The following is a 27,043-nucleotide window of genomic DNA, read 5'->3' as shown; positions in this document are numbered from 1 at the left end:
TTTCTTCATATGCTCTGCCTTTGTTCTAAGGCCAAACACTTTGCGGGGAAGCCTCAAGAACTGGACTATGCAATGTGAAGTGACAAATAACCTGTATTTTGTCTGTAGGGCCCAGGTGCCAATGATAGTGGTGTTGGGGCAGGCTCGGAGCAGTTTAAGATGGGAGATCTGGGGATACAAACACCTCCACACTAGACGTCGTCGCCATCCCTACCACTAGAGTGTAGGTCTCAAATATAAAATACTTTTGATTTTATTTTTGTTATTAATCTCCATCTGTTTAGAATTGCCTAATATATACCAACTGAGCTTCTTCAGCATTCTGCTCTCCTCAGCTCTGTGTGGTTTATTAATAGGCGTACCTGGCATCTGCTGCTCCACAGAGAACTCATGCCTCCTGCCCTTAAACAAGTCAATAATGTTGGTCATCCTACTGATATTATTTTAGGGATGCAAAGAAAGAGAGGGAGGGAAATCTTGTAAGAGCAACATACTTTTTTAGCCTAGCATATTGGTTTAAATGTGGTCCCAGTACATGGCTATATCACAACTTGTAAAATACCTTCCAAAGGCAGAGTTTATAGATGTTACCAACTACTTACCAACAGCCTATAAAGGCTAATAATGAAAAGTATTTTCATTTCCTCATTTGGCTCTGTCAATGGAAGGTGATTGTATGATGGAAAAAATAACTTAACAAAAGCGTGAATGTTGATCTTCACATTTACATTCCTTCACCCACCCTTTAAGTAGGCAGCATCCTCCAGCCTTACTCATCTCTGAAATCCCAGAGAGCAGGAAGCTCCGATTTAATCCGTGGAAAGCTAGGAGCTTTGGCCCAGTGTGCATTTTGCTATAGCATTCTACAGGAATGGCTACAGGGCATCTACTCAAGAAACGTGAAAAGTAGATTTATTTTAATTACATCAATTTATGCTCATTAAAAACCTCCTCAATAACTAACCCTGGTATTGAATTGTTTTGTATCTCTTCCTAATGCACTCAGACAATGTTTATTTAATTTAATTGACAGTAAGGGTAAATTTATAGGACTGTAATTCACGCTTTTAGTGAAAGAAAAAAACCTAACAACATGGAGCTGTATTATTTGCTACAGAAGTGAAGTAGAAAAATTCATCACAGCAAAGTGTATATTCAATTTTAATACTTTCCCTCATCAGGGTCTTTTAATGGAATTTCTTTTGTAATTACTCGAGGGCATTTGAAGCTGTCCATTGTGAGAGCTTGCCAAATAACTCTGAAATGAATCTAAATGATAGAGAAGAAATTTTAATACTGTAACCTGTTCACTTCTTTTTCTCTTTGATATCACTTTTTCTGGAGTAAAATACAGTGATGTTTCCCCAGAAGATCTCCACTTCTCTTTTTCTCTCTCTTTTTTTTTTCTTTTTTCTTTTTTCTTTTTTCTTTTTTTTTTGTCCAGAACCTTTGCTTTACTGTTTCAGCATAGGTTGTGGTTTTAGAATGGATAATCAGACCCACTTGTGGTTCCTGAAGGTCCTCTCTGGATCTCAGCTAAGAAGGGTGCCTCCAAGTCAGCTGGTGCCAGTCCTTAGCCTTTCCATGCTTGGGTCTGTAGAAAAGAATATGTTTTCTTTATGGAAAAAAGTCTTCAAATAATCTAATCTAAAAGGAAAAAAAAAAGTCCAGTTGAGACATTTTAGATATTATAATGTCACGAAATAGTACTGTCACACCCCATCCTTCCTATTTTAGGTGATTTTGATATGTTAAAGTGAAATGACCAAAATGATAAGGGAAGTTTGTGGTTTTGTTAGACCCCAGCATTGTAGAGTAGCTCTGAGAAGCCTTGTAAGGCTGCACTCAATGCTGTCCTCCCTCCACTAAAGGGCAGCCACTGTCTCCTCACTGCACTCTGCTGGAGGCTCCCATGAGCCAGGAGGCAACTGGTTTCTGGCTGCTTCCTTCCCAGGATCAGCCCTGCTCGCTTCTTGGTGAGTTCATCCCAAGGTGCCCATTGCGTGCAGTGGGACTGGCAATGGAGGAAGCAGGACATTGTCCTCCCGCTCTGTCCTTGTGGGGTGTACGTGCCCTGCCACGACCTCGTGGAGGAGAATTATCCCCAAAACCATCACTTACAGAAGCTCTGTAAGAGACAACAGTCAATAACCTTTGACCTATTTCTGGTAAATACTGCCAAAATGTGAGATATTCTTTGCAGTCTGTTACAGAGGCTCTGTAAGAGACAACAGTCAATAACCTTTGACCTATTTCTGGTAAATATTGCCAAAATGTGAGATATTCTTTGCAGTCTGTTTTCCTGGAGTGTGTAGCAAGTGGTTAAACCTGCGATCACAACAAGGTCATAGCAGTTTGTAGACTTCTGTGCAGGGAGCAGAAGGTGTTTCTATGGGGCAGTGAATTTCCTTAAGGAGTGAAGTGTGACCTGACCTCACATCCTACCCGCTCATGGGGGAAGGGTCTATATTTAAGCTCAGGTTTGTAAGAAATCGTTCCATTGCAAGCTGTGTAATACATTTGAGATGACAAGATTTCTTCCTGTGCTATCATAAATAAAGGTAAGTATGATGCTAAGAATTAATAAAAGGAGTTCATTTCTCCAGACAATCAACCTTCAGTACAGAAATCAAAGGCACTGATAAACTTTGGCCTCTCTGTGTGAAGTTCTTACACTTTAGTGATTAGTATCAGGCCTCAATGACTTCCAGTAATGTGTAAGTAGCATCAACAGCAGCTATCACACAACTTCACTGGGCTTTCAGATAAGTATCTAGAGGTAGAACCAGGTTTTAGAGGTTTAAAGAGTGCAATTACCATTTTAATATTGCTGCACATGGAATTGGAAGATTAATTTTTGTAGGTCTATTTTTATGATTTTTCACAGGTTTGGAGAGATATGCAAAAAGCCAGCAACAATATGCTAGAAATAAATTAAGTGCTGCTGATAGCTAATTAAAGGAGCACAACTAGATAGCAGAATTATTGGAGAAAACAAAATCTGTTTCATCTTAAAATCATGCCGTAATTTAATGGGCCTCCAAAAAGGAGGAGAAGAATTTTTGACATCATCTGCTCTTGTTTTTAAATGAAGTCTAAACCAGCCTTTTCAAAGCAAGGCTATGTCTCAGAAGTTCAGAGAATAGAAAAAAATATACATTTTTATTTCCCTGTAGGCTATAGTTACTGTTTTAACATCTGTGAGTGTATTTATTGTTACCTGTCAATTCCTGTATTCTAATGCACGAATATAGTGCGTTTTACAGCTTAATTTCCAGCCCATTCACTGCTTCCTGACAAGGCTTTTAGAGTTGTCCAATAGAAAATGAACTCAGTTTCTAGACGGTGTGGATACGTGACTGTTTCATTGAGATCCAGCTTAAGAAAAGAGGTAGAAGCTGGCAAGTCTACCAGAGAGCTGGGCTCATCCTGGGAAAAAGCAGCAGTGTTTTGGCACAGCATCAGCAGGAGATTTGCTGCGAGCGGCTGGTGACCTTCTCTTTTCCTTTCAGACTTGATCTGAGCCGAGCATTTGTAGCTGGGCTACATCTGGGGGCGGAGGGAGGGGGATGTATCTGCTGCAGTCTGCACAGCAGCATGCAGCGTCATGTCAAAATCAAGACGGACTTGATAACTCTAATTAGTATTATCTCCCTACAGTGTGCTGCCAGGGATGTTGCTAAGATGCTGTGTGGGTCGGTAAGGTGGCGAAACAACAAACGATGATCATAGAGAAGGATGGAGACAAACCCATTAAAGGGCACGTTCCACACTCGTCCTGTGTCTCACGTATTAGAGGTATTGAGCTTAAATTTTAGACTGGCAATAAAGTATGGAAAATCCATGGCTTTGAGATCTTGCTACAAATTAATCCTTTCACCAGGCAGCAAGTTTTGCAGTGGGTTCAGGTTTGAGGCGTTGGACCAAGCTCTGCAAGCAGGAGCAAACCCCAGCGGCTACACGGTCACATCACACCCTGACACTGCACTGTGACGGGAGCAGAGAGGTGGCAAGTTTTAATGGCCTGTAAATGTAACTGGTCACGTCTATATAAATGCTGGGAATGTTGATGTCTCCTGCAGCACGTTCCTGAGGTGTCCTCAGTTTTGTGCCAGAGGTGTTAAGATTGTTAGAGGTGCTGTGTGGTGTTTTCTGGTTTGGAGAATGGGAGGAAAAAGGAAGAGAACTAAATACATATACTTGGGAGACTCTAAAATAACTGCTTAGTATGCATTTCATTTAGAGTTTGTTCCCACTGGACTTGTCTTAGGGGTAAAATGGAGGCCATAAACTTCTTGCCACAATAACCTTAAAACTAAGCTCATACAGCTGACTGAAGTCCTTTAATACATCTGTATTACACAAAAAAAGCTCTCTGGTCTTGCCCCATCCTTACTCCAGTGTCTCTCTTTGAAGAGGCAGATTGATGGCCAACCCACTGACATCTATTTTAATGATAGAAACGTAATTTAACAACAAAAAAATATTTTAGCTGATAGGAGATAGTAAGGATTTTTTCCTCACATTCTCTCTGTTATTTTCCTTTTAGTGAAGGGGATAGCACCAGATTCCCTTTCACTAGTGCAAGCATGTCACAGGATCTGTAAGGTGCTCCCCTTTTCCTGCTCTTGCTTTTTCTCTCAGCATCAGTATTAAGTGTCTGAGAAGATAACTATTTAACAACCTATTTTCCAAAATGAAATAGGAAAAGAAAGGATTTTTTGTCCAAGTATTGCTGATGACACTTGAAAAACATGAGATCCTTTAAGAGCACATACCTGAGCCTTGCAGAAGTCTATTCTATGGCAGCTGCATCCAGGGGTCAAGAGGCCTCACATGAGAGCCACAGAGAGTCCAAAATTCCCAAACACACCCTTGCTAAGAAGGGTCACGGCTGTGGTTGCTCACTGCCCTCCCCTGTATCACCACCGATTGCCCTGGGATCCTCTGCCATAAAATTGGTGGGGAGCCCACGGCCGGGCCTTGGCTGTGTCAGCGAGGAGCTTGTTTGCAGCCTAACCACCAGGATGACTTGTGTGGGATGCTTCCTCCACGAAACATCCTAACTCTGCGGAGATAGCTCTGCCCGTGGGCTGTCAGCCTGCCTTGACATTTGTAAGTGCTCCAGCTCTGCAGTCTCACAGTGAATTATTTTTTCTGCTGGTGCTGTTGATGCTCTGCCTTCTACTAAGCTTTCCATCCCTATAAATATTTTTAGGAGTCAGATTTGGAAATCAGTAACAGCTCCCAAGCAAGGCTGACCACCATGGGCACCTTGTGAAGTCCACATGGAGCTTGTGCACAGGGTGGGAGCTGCCACCGCACCGTGAGGCATCCATGGGCTAGCGAGAGCTGCAGGCGTCAGTGTGCCTTCAAGTAAGTCCTTGCCAGCCCTCCCTTCCTGCTGGAAAATCAAAATACCACCATCCTTCTGCTGCACAGAGGTGTTCTGGTTAATTTTCCCCCTGCTCCTGTTGAGGAGCCTGCGCTGTGCTGTAGATGTACGCATTGTGGGATCACAGCTGTACAGCCTTGCATCTACTCTGCCCACCTGCTTGTAAGGCGCACTTGCTCCCGTTATATTTGCCTGAATCGAGTTGGTGGTATTTACAGGGGAATAGCTAACCAGCTTCTCTCAGAAGCAGGAGTTGAAGGTAAGCATATGGTAACCTGTAGGTGTATAAATGTATTATGCATTTGGAAAGGGCAGTGGACTGATAGAAAGACGGAAAAAGCAAGGGGTTTCTCCCAGAGAAAAAGGCTTGGGTGGTGTTGTGGTGTTTTTTTTGAAGGGTAAGGTCGATAGGAAAAGGAATAGATCCTTCTCTTTCACGTGTGTTTCCTTGTGGAATTGGGAAATGCTGGCATTCAATAGGAAAGTCAGAATTTTATGCAGCAAACCAGTACTTCTTTCAGTGTATTTATTTACTCAATACAGCTATACATCGAAAATACTTTTGGTGGAAATGTGTGGTCAGGCATCATCTCACAGGAGACCTAGGAGACCCAAATGCAATATTCTTTTATCAAGCGTGTTTTATTTTGTAGCTTCGTAGCAGGCTGTGTTTTTAAGAGAGCTTTCTTATGGAAACAGGAGATGTTCTCATGAAAAATAAACAGGGAGAGTGAAGAATCTCTGAGAAAATTCTTTCAAAATTGAAACTGACTTTCTTCATAGCTGCTCCTGTGGCCCCCTTTCATGTCCATGTCCTTTGGACAGCTCAGCAGAGAGCAAGACTGGCACGGAGGCTGGGGCTTGTGTCTTGCATCGCATACTGGAAGTCCTGTGAGTGAGGCTGGCCAGGTTCATTGATGGGCGGGCTATTCAGAGGAGAAAAGTGCCACGCAGCTGAGGTAAGTAACCACATCAGAGCAAATTTTGACAGTTGTGCTAGAGCAACCTGAATTAGACCAGCCTTTGATAGCTACAAAGGTGGGACTTCATGTCCTGGGGGAGCAGGTTTTCCCATTATATATTCATTTAATATTTTTTTTTGCTCTAAATTGGCTGGAAATAACACAGAAACGGTTGTTTGACAGACTTGTACTCTTGCTTCTGAAATCCAAGGGAATTAAGAGATCTAGCCAGACAGAAATTTAAGAAAACAGTAACACTAAACTGAATTTCATTCATTGCTTCTGTCTTTATTGTTTGACTGTGGATTTGTGTGGAAAAGCTTTATTTTCAAGAAGTTATTCCAAACCTTCACTCAAGTTGCAATTTGTAATAAACAAAACTTGTAAAATGAGCGAGAAGTCCTGAACCAGTGCAAGGGATTTGCTGACTGGGATGTGTGGGGTTTTTAGCTCAGGTAGATGTAATGCAACTAATAATCTGCGGGAAAGGTCAGCATGGAGGAGGCAAAGTACATTTTTAATTTACACACTTATGTAGCTTGTGGCAGGTGTTGAAATCAGCATCACTGATACAGAGAAAGCATAAAACGCATGCAAAGATGTCTGGCATTATTGCTTTTAGGTCATGCACTTGAAAATGACACAACGTGGAAGGCAGGGACTTAATATAGAGAATTTTGTATTTCCACCAGAATGCTCCTACCCCTGCTGATGAGCTGACATTTGTGGTCCAATATTTCCCAGAGATACTGGCAGCTTTATAATTAGGCCCTCAGTCAGAGCTGCCTTTCCGCTCATGCCTCACCCTGAACAGATTTGCACCGCAGAGGTTTTTAGTAGCAAGCGCGATGTTTGACACGCATTGACCAGAAGTAACCAGAGCAAAGCAGGAGCTGGGCTTAGTCCAACCGTGGTTGTGTAGCACTGAGGCTTTCTGAATCAAGCTTCTGCCTCAGTGACTTGTTCGGGGTCACAGAGTGTTCATTGGATGAATGGGAATATGTATATATGCAAGCAGCCCTTTGTCACCCTGGGATAAAGCACAGCCGTGTTGCCCAGGGACACAACAGGACCGGCCTCGTGCCTCCCGGCTCGCCTGCTGTGCCGAGAGCGCTCAAAGGGAGCAGCGAGCCAAGAAATGCTCTGAGCGCCCCGTGCTCGGCGGCGCCTTCAATGAAAATATGAATGGTTTAAGGAAGTTTTCTCCAGGATGTTTCTTATTCTGCCCCCATAAAAGGCTTTCCCCCATGCACAGCAGGAGACCCGTGCTTCACAGCCTGCAGTCTCAGAGGAGCTGCTTGCACTTGAATGACACCAGGGGAAGGGTCGCAAATGCAATATCAGGCTTGGTCAAACTCATGGCAAACCAAAAAAGAAGGGAAACAATGAATAATCTGTGTTGTTTTCATACCACGATAGACTTTCAGAAATACTCAAAAAATGTCTTTTATTTCTTAAATGGTCTGTGAAGTTCTGGCAGATGTATGAGCATGCAGAGATAAATTATTGCAAAACTGTCTCTATATTTGCATGCATAGCTGTAGATACAAATATCTGTATGTTTCTGTGCACATGCAAGCAAATATATAATGTGTGTGCATGTGCTTGTGTTTATATATATGCATGTACTTTCATGCATACACAAAAATAATTCTGTATAGCTTTTCTCATTTTTAAGGATAATGCTGAAATACTGGTGTTCAGCAATCTAAATCCTCAAATGTGTTGAGGAAAGGTAGATTTTACTGGTGTTAAATGAAGCATTTAGCACAGAGGGCCTCTCACCTTTGGTGGCATACTCTCAAAATGAAATCCAGTGTTCAGATACAATAATAAAAAGAAGAAAAACAATATTACCTGTTTAAAGAGAATATAAAAATCCAATTAAGTTCAGAATTTTAATTTGCTTGCAAGCTTGGGTTTGTTGCTCTGTGAAAAGAATGAAAATGTAAATGACATTTCAGTGTGTTATCTACATAATCCAGAGGCTAGAATATCCTGTCATGCTTACTTTGTCTAGCGATGATAAAACTAAACAATTTTAACTGAATTTCCTGTAAATGGGCAAATAATCAAAATTGAACATCTTTATATTCTGATCTTTCATTAATTTATGTAGAAATGCTGTTATAAAGAGATTAGCGGTTACAAAAGAAAATGAATTGTGCCTGGCATCTGACAGCAGCTACAGCACGTGAAGTGCTGTGGGTGCAGGAAGAACAGCGTGGTCACTCGCTTCTGAACCCCAATTTAAAGCACGGGGAGGGAGGCTCTGCTCCATGGGGCCCACGGGGCACCAGCCATCGATGTGCAGAGGCAGAGTATCGTGTCCGAGTGTCACTGCCGTCCCCTAGCCCTTCTCAACTTGAAATGCAGTGGTTCAGTCGTGGCTGCTTGCCTGTTGGGTATGGACCAGAACTGGAAATTCTTGGTGTTAGAGTTTTTAAATACCAGTCTCTGCAATGATGGATGCCCGGTCTGAAGATTATTCAGCCCCACAGTGTCTGGGAAATCTGTTCCTTCCTTCGGAAATGGTCAGCGGTTGTTTGTACACCCTGCAGGTTTTGATAGTAGATATGTAAGCAATTGTTAAATCATTCATTTGACGTAGAATGGTACAGAAGGCAGAGCTGTAAAACTTCCAGATCCACCTGTTGATAAGCAAGCAGCTTTATCTGCTTTTTCCATTTTTTCACAAGCTATCAGTTCTGCTCCTGGCAGTACCTCTCACTACAGATTTTGCCACCTTCAACCTGTTCATTTCATTGCAGCAGTACGGCAGGGATGGGACCGGCATCATCTGCACCCAGAGTCTTCTGCACTTCACAAAGTTATGCATCCTCTTCTGCATTTCTTCAAGTACAGACAACTGGCAACCTGCACGTCTCTTCGTGTCCTGCAGAGTAATTAAAGGACAGCCAGGTAAGGTTTAGATGTGTATAAAATATATTTTTTCTTTATTTTTCCTGTATTAAGGATTGCTTGTGTATTATTTATCTTGTCACTACTGTGGTCCTACAGCATATCTCTTGTTCAAGGTCATGTTGCCCGTAAAAATGAAAAGAATGAATTATAAGTGTATGCAGCAATATAATCCAAAATGTGTTTGATAGGACAAAGTTAACACTGTGATTTTAGCCTCGTTTCATTACATAGCCTCAGAAAAAATCTTGGGGCCTCATCTCAGTTTCACAGGCAATATTATGCAAGAAACATCACCTGCCAGTGTCTTAGATGCAACCAGCAGGTGTTGTTAAGCCCTTTCATATTAACCTCCTACGTGCCTCTTCAGAGGTAGCATAGTGTCTGCCTCAAGGCAGCCTCAGAAAATTAGGCACCCATGTTTATAAACATCCTATAGATCTGTTTTCATTTTCCTAAAAAAGGGTATCAAAACAGTCACAGACACTGATGCAGGCACAAATTTTCCCTGATGCTTCAGTGCTTTTGCTTCCTGTGCACCCTTCTGCTCCTGGGAAGGCTCAAGCTGTGTCACAGCAAACCTGAGCCAGCACTGTCAGAAAGCAAAGCCCCTCTGCAAGCACATCCCTGCTGCTCCTGCTGCTGGAGCAGAAGGACCTGACCGTGCCCTTGTTTTTAAAGCCAAATGCTAAATTTAATCAGCAAAAGATTAAGCAGTCTCAGTTCTTTCTGATAATGTTTAAAAAAAAAAAATTGCAGATGGTTTATTTGTGTTCAAATATTAAATCCCAAAGGGGTGGTAGTTATTTTTTGTAATTCTGTGGAGACAAAGTAAATGGTTTTGAATAGCCCAGTGGTAGAGTAGAATTGATTATTAACATCCATGCTATTAAAACCACCTCTGTTTGCCAAAAGGTCTTGTTTCATGGGCTGGACCTGTGTGTGTACCCCTTTAGAGTTAAGCCCTAACAGAAATAAAGCACAGCAACACGGAGGTCTGGAAGGGTTTCAGCAGAGCTGGTTGCTGCATCCTGTCTCGCACAGTGGCTTCACTACAGAGACTCCAGGTCCCTCTCCACTGTTCAGGACATGGTTTGTACAAATGGCATCTCATCCAGAGCACTTGCTCAGCAACATTCGTGGTCCTTTCCAAAAAAGACCTCCAATAGTTCACCAGAATTGCATTTAGTCTGTAGCCCCCCCTGGAGCTCTTATGAATACAATTAATTTCTGCAGATCAGGACAAAAATGCAGAGGACTCTATGCTGTATTGACTTAATATATGTCATAATGGCTCTGTCTGGACCTAGATTGGCTATTATTCATTTGAAAGTTCAGCGCACACCACAGTGCAGCTTTTGCATGACTTGCCCTTCCTGCAAGAGCTCAGGCTTGCAATGCAGCTGCTAGACCAAGAAATAAGTGTTTGAGTTCACAGTACTGGGAGCTGTGGCTCCATTTCCGCAGAAGCTTTGTGGGCAAACAGTTGTAAAAGCCACAGAACCAGCCCCTGGTGCATTGCTGGCTGTGTTCATTCGGCCTATCTGACCCGTGCTGGCTCCTGCATCCCCCTCGCTGCCCACAGGAACAGAGGTTTCTGAGTCTTGTGCATGGAGTTACAGATGCCGTGCAGAAGGTGAAGACCCCAAGGTGAGGGACACATCCTGGCACCTGAGCGCTGCTGCTTAAGGGCCAAGCTTGTTGTTTGGGATCTCTTTACAGCAATCAAGCACCTCTGGGGAGCTGTCCCCTGACCCTCAGCCCCTGAGCCCTGAAGCCAAGCCATTAGTTTAGCTGCTGGTGGGCTGCCGTGTGTTCAGGTTTCACACTGCGCAGTAAACAGAGGGCACGGCATGAACTGTGGTCATTTCCAGCCAGTGAAGCCTGATTTCACTCACCTATTTTCCAGACTTTGAACAATGAACACAAAATAGATAAGCAAATCTGTGTTTTGTCGTACAGAATCTCCCAAGTGCCTGAGGCTGGTTCAGGCGCAGTGGCTGAAGTTGGGTTAAATTAAGCACTTCTGAAATGCAGAGTAGACAGGGAACAGCTTCCCTTCTGAAGTCCTGGCAGCACAACTGGTTGAGCACGGGAGAAATCCTTTTAAGTGTCAGAGAAATCGTTTCCTTTGAAATCTCCATCATCTGTGTTACCTGGTCTTTTAACCTTACCTATTCAGTGCTGGAGTTTCAGTGTCACAGTATGACCTTCAGTCTAGCTCCCAAGATTTTTAATATCAGTCCTACCATTTTTTTCTAATGTTTTTTTTCTTTTTTCTTTTTTCTCTTTCTATTTTATTTATTTATTTTTAATGAAACTGGGTCTCAATTCATGTAATCTGTTCGTGGATAGTGGAAAAGCAAGAGAAGTGAGAGACTCCTTCAATGAATTATTTTACAAGTGACCTGTCTCTAATGACAGTGGTGCTTTTGATATGAAAACACAGAATTAATTGAAGTATTGATAAAGCTGCACTTCAAAGCAAAATGAAGCAATCTACCTTCTTTGGTGCTCTCCAGCTTTGCACCATTTCAGGACCAAGTGCTACGAACATCTGTTTATATGGAGAGAGTGTGATTACAGTAAAATCTGATCTATGTGAATGCATGCATTTTTACATCTTTTTTCCATGTATTTTCACTATATCATTTTACTATTTAGGTAGAACTTCTGGAATTTCAAAAAATTAATGTAGCTCTCTGATCCTGATGTAGTTCTACCTAAAAATGTATTTGTGACATTCAGCTTAACGTCGTGCAACTTCAATCCTAGCATTCAGCTCACTTTTCTCAGAGTTCTGCACATTTATTGGTAAGTGCAAGCCACCACAGTTTTATCTTTTGTGAAAAACCTTGTTTTTCTTACCAAATACAGACTAGGAGAGGCAGCCTTCCCACAGAAGTTCTGATCAGAAATGAATGCCAGCTGTTACTCCAAACTTGCACGGTTGTAATCACAACTGCTTGTATGTGCCAGAAGAAATTGGAATATTTACAGCTTTGCAGAGCAGCCGGAAGGAAACAATTACAAGTGAAATACAAATAGACAGTCATATACACAAATATATGGAAAAAGCACAAATACGTGCACAGACAAGCACATTCACACTCACAGATAAATAGGATGCCAACAGAAACAAGCAAAATATGTGTTTGCAACTGGAAAACGGTACTGAAGAGGCAGAATATAAAACATACAGAAGCAGGGGACAGGACAAGCGTGCAAGCATGGAAGTTATGGTAGCAGCTTTTCTGTCGCAGGACTGAAGGGCAAGTAGGTAAAGGTGAGCACACTCACATGGGTCTTGTTCTGTGCTGGGTTGAAGTTGTGTTTACCCTACGTACACAACACTTTTTCACTGGAAAGGATAAAGCCAGGTAGAAGGTTTTGGGTGGATGGAGACACACCACTGTGTTTGCAAAGTCTGTTGAGAAAGTGCTACTCAGGGCACCTATAAAGTGCAATGAAATTGATGCTGCAGGCAGGGTGAGTGGGTACAAGTAGCGGCAAAATTTTGCTTCCTAAGGGTATGATGGCAGGTGTGGGGATGATCCCTAGGTCTTGGACCTTTCTGCCAGTATGTTTTCTGCAAGTTCACATATCCCTTCACACTCTTATTCCTGAAATTGCAGTTACTGAGTGCCTTATCACTTGGCCTGACCAAGTCATATTCCATCATGAGCAGAGTAAATACCTGCATTTCTCCTGACGGTGCAAATATTTCCAATTGTATAGCTTTATTCTTGCTAGCTTTATTCTTTGTCTCTGTGCTTTTTGGGAAATCAATGCTCAAAGGAGCGACCTGTGTATCTCTGACTTGCATGCAGTTCCAGCTGAACAGCACTAGGCTTCTAGCAGAAGGATTGAAAGAACAAAGAAAAAGGCTCATTTAATTTACCTTGAGGGATAGTTCATTTCTCAACTAGAGACAATTTGAAAAGCACAAAGCCCTATGCCAATATCTTAGTCACTCTCAAAAATAAAATTAAGTCTTTCTCGGTAGGAAAATAAATGTCAATGCTGTGTACATTTGCATCCAGCAGCAATTCTGCAGCTAATTTCATAGTAATTGATATGATGCTATATTGCTTATTATGGGTGTTGAAGCCTTAAACATACAGGTCTGAATCAGACTTGGTCTAACACTGATCCAATGTGGTTGTTTTCCACCTACCTAGCAGGCTGACCAGTACACAACATTAACTTGAGCTGGCACAGAAATTAAACACTGATGTCGAATAGTAACCTGAATGCAGTTCAGAATACTATGGGCCACAAATGCAAACTTACATCGTTAAGGCTAACTTACATAGTTCATTAAGTTGCTTAATGAAACCAAGAACAGACCTGGACAATATGGAGCCAATACATCAGATTACAAGAGAAGTTGTTATCCAACCACGAAGCCATTAGCTAGCAGGTAAGTGGATGTTTCTATGATGAGGGTTTCAGAATGCTAAATTCTAACCAATACATTTTTTGAGTGATGCTGATAAATATCTTCATTATGTCTAAAAGTGACCGATAGAGTAACTTTTTGAGAAAGGTGAGTAATGGGTAATCTATGGAGACCATGAGAGAGACATGGCTACAGAGGCTTAATTCAGACACATGATAAATTCTTTTTAAATGCAGAACCACACCATCAGGCATCAGGGCATGAGGATGTATTTTCACTGACTGTCCTAAACACATCCTCTGAACACTGCTGCTTCTGCACTGCAAGGATGCTCAGCAGGTGGTAGAGTTGCAGCCACAGCTCTGGGAGTCACTGCCTCTAAAATGAGCAGACAACAGTAGTGCTGGTTTGACTCAAAAGAAATCACAGAAATTACCAAAACTGCAGTGGAATAAGAGAAGAGATGGGCTTTTGCCTTCCTGGATAACCTCTGTTCAACCTCATTTACATTTAGGCCAATGGCTAGTTATTATGATGACTCTCTTCATGAGCACGTATGAAGAGAAACCAGCCGTCCTGCACAGACTTCCCCAAACCAGTGCTCCGCTGCTGTAGCAGTGGGTTGGAGCACACCTTGAACGTGCTCTGCTCCCTTACTGGCCCTTTACTGGTGTACCAGCTATCCGGCTGTGTGGTGCAGTCTGTGCCTGTGGTATTTGTTCTGTCCACTTATGGCTCCTACAAAGCAATTCACTTGTTTGTTCCTGCTTGCAGTGCTGGGAATGAGGACTAATTGCTACCAGAGGATCTCGTTACTCTTTCTATAGTACATCAGCTGGACATCCTAGGCTCCATTACCTAGTGTAACCGCCTGCTGATGAACCAATCCTTTTATGTTAACAAGATGGCTTCGCAGTGACACTCCTACTGCAATTACAGTGACAGCATGTTTAGTGCTGGGATGGAAGCAACACTGGGCCACGTGCTGCGGTCTTTGCTCAAGTACACACAAAGGGAAGGACAGTGAGGAGGGATTTCCCTCACAGGACAGACATGGGAGAGCAGACGTGCTTGCATGGGAGGTGCTTGGCTCCAGCTGGCCTCGGAGTGCTCTCAAAGTACTTCCACTTGGTTCATGCTCTGAGCAGACCCCAGGAGGAGACCATTTCTCCCCACTGGCTCCAGGGGAGGCTCCTGTGGACCGCAGCCTTTGGGAATGTTCCCCAGGAACTCTGGCTCCAGCAACAGGGACTTTGCAACTGAAAAATTGCATCCAGGGAGCCCTCCCTGAAACCTGGACCAGCGTAAGGATAGTCCATGGGGTTTTGTTTCTTTTGAAATGTGCTCTTCGCCAATCCACATAGTTTCCCTTTGACTTAGCAGATCCTGTTCAGCCTTCTGCAGCAAGCAGGTGTTTCTCCATATTTCCACTCTGTGAACTTAAAGAAATTCAAAAATAATTTATCATTTTATAAATAAGTTATACAAGCTGTCATCACAAATCTGTCACCATGCAGACAGGTGCAAACATGCGCAGTATGCAGAGAAGACACTGATGCCAAGATCAGAATAAGGATGTCTAAAAGCAATTACATTTCCAGGTATTAGGCAAACACAATTATTTAAATGGCTAGTCAAAAACAGTTGATAAAATAGATAATTAAAAAAGATTGACCTGAAAGCTGATTTTAAATTATCCTGTAATGTGCACGTAACTCAAATAATTGCTCTCTCATGACCCAGCTTCCATTAAAAGGAAGTTTCACCTAGGTAAAAAAACTATTACATATTCAGCACACGGTGATTAAAATAAATATATATTCTCCCAAATGCTGGAGATGATGTGAGGAACTGTATTAAAAAGTGGGTATGAATTAGCCCTGCATTGCAAGCTGTAGTGTGGTCTGTCACTGTAATAAATCACACTCAAGAGGCATTGAAATAGAAAGTATGACAAAACCGTAAATCTACATCAGCCTCAGACCGCAGAAATGGTAGGAGAACTATCGTGTGGGGATGTATAAAAATTAAGCTGAAAAAGCCTGAATAGTGTAGATGCTGAGATAATGGGGAGGTTTGTTTTTCTTCTTCGGATTACACTGGCTCTTAAATGCCATCGGGGGTCCTATCGTGCCACGAGCACATAGCTTGAGAGAGAGCAGCTGCAGAGGGGAGATGATGTTTACACTAGGCTAGACACAGGCAACAAGAAGAGGACTGAGAATTGCAGCAGAGGCAGATTAAAGGCCAGCTTTCCAAATACATTTAGTTTCTCTCCATGAGGAAGACGGAAACCTCGGGGGAGTCTCAGATGCCCTCAGTGACCAAGCACAGTGTCTGACACGAGGACAAAATGAATGCAGGGACCTTAGGCCAAATTCAGGTCCTGAGCACTGGGAGGCTGCTTGGCCACCCAGCCAAGGTGGACACACCTGGCTGCCATCAAGATGAATTGCCAGAGAAAAAAGGCAGCGTTTTGCCTGGCTGTGCAGTCAGTGCCAACCTCTGTGTCTGCAGCAGCGTGGTGTGCGAGTGGCTCAGACCCGGTGTTTGTGCAGTGCTCGCAGAAGAAGAAAGCCTCAGTGCCTCTGCTGCGAGCTGGTGCTTCTGACTCAGCTTTTAATGGGTCGATGCTCAGCTGGAGTAAAGAAACTTAACTGCTGAGACTGAGACTGCAGCAGTTTATTGTACCCAGCTCTGTTGCTCCTGATCTTCTCGGTCACGGTTGATGCTTTCAGTACCTATGGCTAAATATTCATACTGGCAACAACACCATCAAATAAAAAAGGAATTAATTTTGACCCGTGGCTATCCACACATATGCAATTGAGTGAAACTGGTTGTAGAACTTGATAGCACCAAAGGACGTTTTTTGAAGAAAACCTTGTACATCTCCAGCTCAACCACCGTGTGGCTCTGCCAGCCTCACTGCAGGAACACGAGAGCACCTACCTTCAGCCTGAAGTGCTCTCCTCCCCACGGAGCGCTGCCCTCAACCTGCCACTTCTCAGGAGGCTTCTTCTCAGCCAGTGTGCATTTTAAATCTAGCCGGTATGACAGTTTTCACTGCAAAAGGGGACAAATTAGTGAAAGCAGTGTGTATAGAAACTTGCTTACGCTAACTATTGAACAACAGTAACCAAGGTTCCTGCAAAATAACTAAATGGCTCAGGCTTATACAGTCTGTACAACCTGTGGAAAAAAGAAAGTCATGCAGGCCTAGAAGAGCTTCCTGGCTTTGGTGCCTAAAGTAATGAGTTACAAAATGGCACGGCCTGAGATCATCAATCCTGGATTTATTGACAAGTTGGAAAGCCCCAGGTAGGCCTTCGTTAGAAATTCAGCTGAAAATGCAGTCAGCTTCTATGTCTCTAATATTCTTGAAGCCCTCTGCAATTTTAGAGCTGTTTGTTTGCCCACGATGCCTTCAAGTGATGCAGGCAGCCCCAGGTTTTTTCGTGGGTGGGGTGTTGAAGCCCAGACGCCATCAGGGTGAGTGCCGAGGGGCTGCAGGGCAGCTGTGCTGAAATGTGATGTGAAGCCAGATTTTCACCACTGCACCAGCATGTCTCTGCCTTCCTTAGCAGAAAACCGGAGGTGCAGACTGGACACTGCTAATTCCATATTGCAGGGTGTTGATGATTTTTTTTTTTTGCTGTTATTAGTATTTTTACTTATTTTTTTAACATGACTCCAGGCACAGCTTGTGACTTTCTGAACGGCAATTGAATGGAGTCATTAGGAAGGCGTTATGTTACTAATCTGCTTTCAGAGTCCAATTTTCACATTTGAGTCTTATGATAGGAGATCAAAGCCCCTCATTACAGTCCTGAATCCAATATTTAGTACACTTAATGCCCACTTATATGCTCACAAGATAGCCTGGTTTCCACGTAAAACAATATCCGATTTCCTTTTGACACTTCATGGAGGGACAGAATGAGTGTTTTTAAGACCTCATCTTCTGTGCCGTTACATGGTGGTGAAACAGGACTGACTTCAGTACTTACCCTGTCATACAGTCAGCACGTCAAAAGTGGGATCAGTCTGCCATGTTTTACATGAGGGGATACAGGGGTATCCTCATTAATGCATCTGTCTTTCAAAAACTACCCTATGCTGTCCCACACTATCATCTTTGAAACATCCTGGACTCAGGGAATGTCAAAACTTCAGATATGAGCGCACACTATTACTCCATAAATTGTACTGGAACTGATTAACCTATCAATCTCTATTATTCAGCTACTGGAAACGAGACACGTGCTCCCCTGGGGATTTACCTGGAGTGAGATCAAAAGGAAACTGCTTTCTCCCTTCCCTGCATGAAGGTTCAATATGTGTTTCGACTGGGGATGCTACAAATAAATAAATAAAAGAAGTGACCTGAATAACTTGAGCTATTCCCATGGGATTAAGGCAGGAAGCGTTTGAAACATGAAAAGTTGCACCCATGTTGAAATGAGAGAAGTCCTAGTTAATTATTTAGAGCAGCCGAAGGCTCATCAAAAATTTAACCAAGATTTATTTCTCCGTGATTGTGCAGGCACCACAATGTGCAGAAATGGAGGCTTTAGCTCTCCTAAGTGAAACTCTTGAGTTTTCACCTCCCGGCTTGCCAGTGCTGGCTCAGTGCAAGCAGTGCATCCTCTTCTCTCCTCTGTCAGTGATGTGCATTAGTAGGGTGGATGCAAATAACATTGCAAATAGTGTGCAGCATCTGAACTACTGCTGTGGGGCTCTGAGGTGGCCCACAGTGGCCTGTAGCTGTGGCTTCTCACGGCTATGACCATTCTTTGCCAGTAGATCAGACCAAAAACAAACCGGTCTGCAGCAGAGCTCAGCTCCTCTCCTCTCCCTGGGGCGGTGTAGCTGCCAGTTTTGTGCACACTGCCTCAGAGTGAGGCTTGGGCCATTGCCCTTTTCTTTGAAGTCCATTGCATTTGTGATTTGCTTTGATCATCACTGTGGAAAAGCCTGAAATGTTTTTCTCATGAGCTTGTATGCATACAGGCATGAGAGGGCTGAGTGCTTCAGGAAAGGTGAAACTTTGAACTTATCTTGGCTGAGTGATCCTTGTGGGTCCCGTCCAACTCGGGGTATTCTGGGATTCTGTGGTTTGCTTAGGGTTAAAGTAGCATTAAGTAGGACAAACTGATGTTCTGCCTTGAGAGACTAATGAGAAGGGAGCAATACTACTCTAGCACTACTATCCGTATACTCAATACATACGAAAGAGCTTCACCTGTAAGTTGAGCAAGCAGGCAGCAGCCAATAAATGGCAGAGTACCTTAGGATTCCTAAAGCATCAGCTCCTTTCACTGGTGGCACTTGATGACAAATATCTCAATAGGGGCAAAAGGTCCTTGGGGAAAAAAAAAAATATATATATGTATTTTCCCACCATCTCTGAGCAGAGAGGTCACAAAACAAGTGGAAACTCAGCTTCCATGAGAAGTGTTAGTCTCTCATCATTCTCCCAATTTCTGGAGCTTCCCACAACTTCTCCACGCACTGAGCCACAAGAGAGGAAGAAACAGCTCTCTGCCCTGTGTTTCTGTGCTGGTGCAGCTGGTTTTTGGTCTACACGGCCTTGCTATATCAACCTAAACCTGTTTGGGAAACAGAGCTTGGAGTCACTGCACATCATCCTCACAAAAGGGATTTGAAGCTCAGTAGCCATCAACCAGGGGCCCCATGCTAGAAATAAAGCAGAAAGTGCCAAAGAATAAAACAATGGCAATTCTTAATTTCAGTTAAATCAATCTGTGGTGTACCAGCTTGCAGCCCCTCACTTCTGATTAAAAAACTATGGAGAGCAGGAAAACAAGGGGGAGCTAGAAGGAAGAATCGATCCATACGAATTGAGATGAACCAGTGTCAGACCATTTGGTAGCTGAAGATATCCTAGTGGGCTGTCAAATCCTGAGTAGTACCAAGAAAATGAATAGGGAGCAATTACTCATCCTTTCTCACAATACATGAAATACTCTGTATGGTGAGAAGATTTCTGGCAAATAGCTAAAATGCTACCCCCCCACCACACTCGGTATTTTAATGCTCTCTAAGTAGTATCTAGGGAAAGAAACAAACTGTACAAGGCTTGCATTTTCACTTGAAGTATTACTGTATATTTTGATTCATTTAGCTCAGTTCATGATATAATGGAGCATAACTGATGTAACTTGGCTTGATGTGTCTCCTTGTTACACATACTGGAACAATATCTGCAGAAACATTTGAAATTACACAATTTTTCAGACATCTATTTTAAGGATCAGTAACTTCAAACAAGCAGAGCACTTAGGCATATTTTAAAGGCTTATTTCCTGCAATCATGCACAGGTCATGGCTTAATCCTCAGCAGAAAACACACTTTGGGATCCTGATTACTGGAGGGGGCAGAGAAGGAAGGACATAGAAAAGTGTCAGAGTTTTCAGAAAGAGCCCAGACGTCTTGCAGCCAACTAGTAAATCTCTGTTGCTAATTTAGGAGTGAGATTATTTTTTTTTTTTTTAATTTTGAATACAGCACCCCTAGAGCAAGACAAAATTGATGCTTCAGAGTATTGATTAGGAGAATTTATGCTGCTGCTGAGCACTGAGCCTGGCCATGTGTGACACAAAAGGACAGCCTTAGAAGAACCAGCTGTCCTGGCAGGGAGCGAGCAGCCTAATGGGAGGAGCAGCTAAACCATTTTTTTTTTCTTTTTTTCCAGAATTGCTTAGTTTCTTGGTACTTTTTAGTAATTTTTTTTACGGAAAGGTAGGCCTCTGAATTATTTTTGATCGAGAAGGAGTAGGGCAGCTTGGGTTGGCCATATGCACAGCTTCTCTCAAATGAGATAGGCCAGCGAAAGACTCCTGGTGTTTTACTTGACAGAGAGGGAAATATAACAGCTTTCCATGGCAGATAAGAACTGGATTCTGGCCCACTTTGAGCTTGTTAAGCAAATAATTACCTGTGAATAAATTAGGAAAAAAAATGCTAAATATATTTATTAATTGAGACCATATGTTTTTTTGCAACTTCTTACCAAAAGTCTCCTAAAAGCACACAGCTACATTCGAGACTTCCTCAGTCACATTTTCTACCTACTTAGTGGACAGAATACTGATTTAGTGGATATTTAAAAACCTTACAGCCATCCCACTGAGGTCTGTGAATACATAGTGAAAACCTATTTATTCAGTTCAAGCACACCTAGATGAAATGTCAAATATCCACATTTTTAAAGTAATTTAATTTAAGAAAGTTGAATGTTTGACACTACAGTTGAATATGAGGTTTTCATGTTTTCGAAAATGAGGAAAGGGAATTTCCTACACAACTTAATTCCCTTTATTTTCACACACCACTGAAATGCCAATATTTTTGAAGCATGTACTTTTAAAAAATACTCTCTCATTAAGAACTATTGTTAATATTAAGGGTTCTTCCAAATATCCTAAGACATTATTAGAAGCACTCCCTGTTCTCTTCGTACAGTGCTGCTTAAAGGCTTTAGCACTTGATGTGCTTTACGGGAGCCTCTGGGCTGCTCTCTGTGCTTGCAGAGCAGCCTCGAGCTGACTGGGCAGAAAATGAAGCAAGCACAAATCATACTGGTACCCACCTTCATTCCCAGCCTTTTTAGTCCAGTCATTGTCCATTATCTCCCCAGAGACCAGTCTAAAATAGGTTATAATTGTCTTCTCTCTCCACATTTTTACCTTATGCCTTGTAATATCCAGAGCAATGCCCAGGGGGTTGAGTTGCACAGGCAGAGGCTCTGGCTAATTGGCTCTGGTTCAGATAGACGAAGTGTGGCAAGCAGAGGCAGGGTTTTAGGGTCCATTTAATCAGCTTGGTAATTTAGAAATTGATCCAAGCTTGAGTTGTTTATGTACAGGAGTAAATTCTGCTTGGGGAGGGATTCTGGCTTTTCTGCAACCTGCAGAAAATTGCACCAGTCATTGGAGATACTACAACCAAAACACATCTTGAGTGAGAGAAGAAATAATGACAGCATTGTAAGGAGAAATGTTGTCCTAGTGTTGTAAAAAGAGAGGGTTTCAGGAGATGTTTCAGCTGTCTTCCTGGAGCATGATGAGTAACCAAGCTGTCACACTGGCCATAAGGTGGGGACAGAAATGCTCTTGCCGAGCGCCCTGGCCTTTATGGGCACATCTGCATGTGCTGAGCTCTGTGCTGCTTTGGCCGCCCCACCAGTGCCACCTCAGCACCCAGGTTAACTCCCTGGTACAAGCTTTTGTGACCCACATGCAATGCCGTGACTACAGTGCTGGTATTTCTGCAGCAAATCCCGCAGGAAATACTTAAGATCTGTTTTCTCAGAGCGCCCATCTGGCTTGCCTCAGGCAGGCTGCGCAGGAGGCTGCGGAGGAGCCCAGACGCTGCTCGGGCGCTGCAGAACGTAGCAGCAACACCGTGCTAAGAGTGTGGCACGGAGTCCTGGCTCGCTGGGCAGCTGGTAATTGTCAGGGGTGCTCTCAAGCTTTCTGTAAGTGAAGGAAAAGCCAAAGAGGCGCTGCACATTTCCTAAAGCTGATTTGTAAAATCCAAATTCAAATATTTTGATTTTTAAGCTCAAGTTTGATCTCACCACTGTGAAAAGCCTGTTTTTCCCTACCTGTTACACTTAGAAGCACTTCTGCAGATGAAAACTGAGACTTTCCATCCTGCAACCTCCCACAGACATATGCACGCACATTATGTCCCATGTTTAATTACCTTTCAAAACTGTCTTACCTTGGCACGAACTTGTCATTGGTTTATCTCTGCTCAGGATAAATGCATACCTAATCTTATTACTGGATGCACTCAGAGCAGGCAATCTCATTAATAGCCACCCTTAAGGGATTTTTATCCATGGATCAATTTCATAATTGGAACACAGCTACATAATATAGAAATATATTCCTTCAATGGCACAGCCGTTCGCCTGCTGGTCTCATGCTGTTCTGTCTTGCACATCTCATGAAAGAAAAAAAAAAGAATCCAGAAAGAAAGTATTTTTAAACCAGAGATCCTTCTTGGAAGCTTTTTAGGTTTTCAGATCACACCACAGGCTTACAAGCTTGATTTGTCAGGTTCATGATTGTTACTGGATATATGAGTTCTATCATTTTTAGCCTGGGTAGTCACTAAGAATAGTTTTCCCTGGCAATACATTGAATTCTGTATGCTCTTTGTTGTAGCATACAGACTTCTATAATAGGAAAAAACCTAACTTGTTAGCTACATATCATTTTCAGAGCCAGCAGGAGCTGTATAGCTTTTAAGAATTAAATTATGTTCATTTATTCAGTGAAGGCAAAATACCCTACCAAGAGCCTAATAGCTTAAAGGCTTCCTAATCAACTTTACTTCATCATTAAATAATTATGCTTCATGTATCTGAAATACACTTTTGTCACATCTCATATAAGGGATAGTTAGTGAATATGAGTCATTACTGAGGCTGTGAACCATTCATGATTAAACCTGAACCAAGCAAAGCTGCCTGGTTTCAGGTTGTGTGAACCATTCAGCAAGTGTGGGCTGCTGCCAACAAACTTCAATTCAATTATATCCAAACCACAGCAAAAACTATATACGTGTTTACTGTATGGGCCAAAGCTACAGCAAGATTTACAGCGTTTGGTGGACTTTTCTTTCTTTTTTTCTCATGAAGGTCATTACGGCTCAAATCAGATGGGATTAATGCACCTTCTCCCTCCCACTCTGGAGGCACACAGTGAGGCTGAGCACCACTGAGGCTCTTGGAATATGTACGTGTAAAAACAGTGTTTCAGCTGTCCGTGCCTATCTGTAGCTGTGAGGCAGGCAGCTGCATGGAGGGTTTTTCACACTGACACCACTGGGCAGTGCTAGCCAGCTAGCCAACGTAAGAGAGACATTAGTGTTATAATTCAAAAGGTGAGTACTACCATTAGTGATATAGATGATCAAATAAATAGCCATGAATATAGATTCACTTTGCTTGATTACCAGCAGATCTCAAGTCATTCAGAATCAAACAGCCTCATCTGCAGCCCATAGTCACCTTACCCAGGGTTGCCAGCCACAAAAGGGTCTGTCCCTTCTGGCATGATGGGCAATAGGGAAACGAGCGACATTTGTGGCTGCATGCTCACGTTGCAGCTCAGATGGGCTTCAGCTGTTGCATAGGCTGTACTGTGCTCCTGCAAGGAACAATTCTTACAAAGAGCGGGATGGGGAGACAAACCCAAAATGTGTCAGTTCACCCGAGGCTGTTTGAGTTGCTCTGCATCCTTGGAGGGCTGTTCTGCAGTCTTCTAAAGGGAAAGAAAGGCAGGGGAAATAAAATGGCCTCGTATGAGTACGAAGAAGACCCCCAGTTTGTGTCATGATGGCCAGTTACTATCAGACCTCCTTCCTAACGGATGGGATGGGTCCTCTGCTGCTTGCAGTCCTCAGATAAAATCTATCCAAAACACAAGCTGCATTTCAAATAAAATAGCTAGATGAAAGCATGCAGGCAAGTTAGAAAGGTGGGGAAGCCAAATGTGAGAGAGATTTCTTTGGAGCTTGCCATTCAGTTGCTTCACTTACATTTCCTTAAGCATGAAATTATGTTAGTAATTGTATCAGACAACTGTGCGAGAGATATTAAGTCATAAACCCAGACTGAAAAACAGTCTAAAGCAATTATTAATTAATTATTGATTTATTCTGTCTTTTTTGATGAAATTACGCTCCTGAATTCAAAGTGCTAGTGAAGGTGTGTAGTGGTATTATTTTAATTCGTAAAACTATCACTCTGCTTGGCTCCTGTGTAACTGAGGGAACCGAAGTCAGTGTTACTTAATGCAAATACAGCACCAGCCAATAATGCACGTTTGCATAAGCTGTATGAAGACAAGGGACACTAAGCTCCAAAAAGGAGGAAAGACAAAATTCCTGGCTGCTGTCACGATGCAGGAGGTGGTGCAGCAGTCTGCAGCCCCGGCATGGCCATGCACTGCCTGGTGAAACCAGGCGTAAGGAAATGAAAAACACAGGAAGACATTTAAAAACCAAAAATAAACAAAAAAAAAACAAAAAAACAAAAAACAACAAAAAAAAAAAACAAAAAAAAAAAAAACAAAAAAAAAAAACAAAAAAAAACAAAAAAAAAAAACAAAAACAAACAAAAACAAACAAACAAACAAACAAAAAAAAACAACACAACACTCCAGCCTCAGCCCCAAACACCATCAGGGAAAGGGAGCGACATCTCAGAGCAAAACGGAGCGGTCTCTGTCCTTTGTCCATGCCTAGAAATCAGAACTGAGAGGTTTGGTTTTGTATGGTTTTGGTCATCTCAAATCCATCAGGACTGTGGCTCTCTATTACACTTTTCTGCTTAATCCTGTGATGTTAATACACACACAAAAATGCACTTGGACTTCAAAAGGATGCTTTCACACGCTTTAAGAGCTGCAGGATATTTCTTGAGGTGTTGCAGACATTGACAGCCTTCATGAAAAAAAAAAAACAACTCTCTAAGCCAGTGCTGAGGCACATGAAACGTTCTTCAGCTCACCTTCAAAATACAGTTTTTCTTGCTTTCCAGGTCTCACAGTTATTCTACTAATGACTAAGGCTCTCCAGCACTTTAAAACAAAGCTTTTCACCTTTCAATACTTTTTCAATCCGTGTGAGAACAGGCTCCTCACTGGCATTTATCTTACAGTGTGCTCTCTAGCACCCTGACAAAACATATTTTGAAACAGGTTACTTTTCATCTCTGAGTTTCCTGAGTGTCCAATAACCAACCTTTCCCTTTCCCTTTTCTTTTTCCTTTCCCTTTCCCTTTCCCTTTTTTAAATAAAGGCTTCTCCTTTTCTACAGCATTTTCCTCTGCGTGCCGCCAGCCACATGGTTTCATTCACTGAAGTAACCGATGGTGAGATTAGGCAAATACTTTGACTTTGCCCCTGGCTTTCGTGGTTGCCATACCTCTGAAGACGCCATTCACCTCTAATTACACGTCTGTTGAAATCATGCAGAGAAGGAACAGTGTAAGTCATTAGCCCTCCTAAATGAATGTGCAGCTGAGTAGCTAACAAAGGGATTAACACTTGACAGCAAAAGCGTTGCATGCTGAAGGAGAGGGTCATTGGGTGACTGCCTATTACACAGAAATAATTGCTATCCAATGCTGAGAGAAACCAATGGCTGCAGGCTGTGTTTAATGCACAGAAATGCATTTTTGCTGTCAGTTCTTACCCCCTCTGCATAATCTGCCCTTGCACAAAATGGGGAGGCGGCCTATTTTGGCCAGGGCATGGTGGGAACAGGTAATGGAAGTACAAGGGGAACTGAAACCCAAGGACATCTGGTAGGAATCTTCCCATTGAACAGAAAGCTCTCACCCCTAAGAAAAAACTAATACATTTTAAACAATGCTGCTTCACTTGTTCCTCCGTTACTGCAGTATGGCATCTGTTTTTTTTGTTTGTTTGTTTTTTAAGAGAGATATTCAATAACATGATTACAAAGACATAGTAAAAATGTTTGTGTTTGTCCACCACCAGTTTTTTTTCTTATTTAAGAGAATGCAATGGTTCAGAGCACTGCCCACACTACTGTGAGCCTTTTGTAGATTAAGCTATCCCTGGAAAGATTCCTCTCTTACTGGTATTTTACCCTTTGCAGAATCCAGTTCTTATTTACGGAGCTTAACAAATCTGTTCATTCCATGGCCACTAAGAAAATCTACTTATGGAGGACTTCAAAGCATGGTAACAATTACTAGATGCAATATGGGCTGAGTTAGGGGACTATGGGCATCACTGTCATCATGGGGCTGTTGATGAATTACTCGAATGTGCTTGCTTAAAACATGCCACCACATCAACATGATGTGGTATGGAATAGCCTGCTTAGTAGCAGCGTGATCTTACAGTTAGGAGAGATTTTTTGGGTTAGACTTCCTGCTGGAACAAATACTCATCACTCTATTGAAGTCATTGCAGCTGTTATGCTTCAGATGGGCTGAGATTTGTTCCTTGTCTTCAGGCAGACAAGGATAAAGCAATGGCTAAAATGATTCAGGGGAATTCAGCACACATTTGGCATTAAAAAAGAAAGGGTCTCCGTGGTGGACTTCCGAGCAGGGATGCATTTTTCATTTGTGCTCTACCTGGTGCTTGTTGCAATGCAGACCTTGTGACCTGATGCAGGGATGAAATAAATCCCAGGCAATAGCCCACAGAAGGATCCCCAGGTGGGCAAGGTTTGGGGCTGGCTTCTTCTTTTCTTCTTTTTTTTTTTTTTTTTTTCTCTTTCTTTCTTTTAGTGCTGCCTACAATGCATGGTGGAAAAACCTTTTGGCCTTTTTAGGAAAAAAG

At 42.5% G+C, this 27,043-nt stretch overlaps 2 long non-coding RNA genes across 6 annotated transcripts in view; one reads left to right on the top strand and one right to left on the bottom strand.

The window, feature by feature from the left end:
- LOC311444935 overlaps positions 1-27,043 on the top strand; it is a 284,906-nt gene that overhangs the window by 247,483 nt on the left and 10,380 nt on the right. For 3 of the 5 annotated variants that reach the window (XR_014698136.1, XR_014698137.1, XR_014698140.1), the window contains 6 exons: positions 3,661-3,798; positions 5,219-5,376; positions 6,179-6,354; positions 9,129-9,279; positions 25,542-25,711; positions 26,349-26,434. This is a non-coding gene — a long non-coding RNA (uncharacterized lncRNA). The remainder of the gene's footprint in view (positions 1-3,660; positions 3,799-5,218; positions 5,377-6,178; positions 6,355-9,128; positions 9,280-25,541; positions 25,712-26,348; positions 26,435-27,043) is intronic. The other 2 variants (XR_014698138.1, XR_014698139.1) reach the window with 2 other exon arrangements.
- LOC311444936 overlaps positions 6,456-27,043 on the bottom strand; it is a 131,790-nt gene continuing 111,202 nt past the window's right edge. Inside the window, exons 6-8 of the long non-coding RNA XR_014698141.1 lie at positions 16,634-16,747; positions 12,148-15,120; positions 6,456-9,253 (exon numbers count right to left, since the gene is read on the bottom strand). This is a non-coding gene — a long non-coding RNA (uncharacterized lncRNA). The remainder of the gene's footprint in view (positions 9,254-12,147; positions 15,121-16,633; positions 16,748-27,043) is intronic.

Source organism: Aythya ferina, assembly GCF_964211825.1.
Source record: "Aythya ferina genome assembly, chromosome: 15".
Classification (NCBI taxonomy): domain Eukaryota; kingdom Metazoa; phylum Chordata; class Aves; order Anseriformes; family Anatidae; genus Aythya; species Aythya ferina.
The sequence above is the reverse complement of the archived record's forward strand: the minus strand, read 5'-3'. Positions and strand labels throughout refer to the sequence as shown.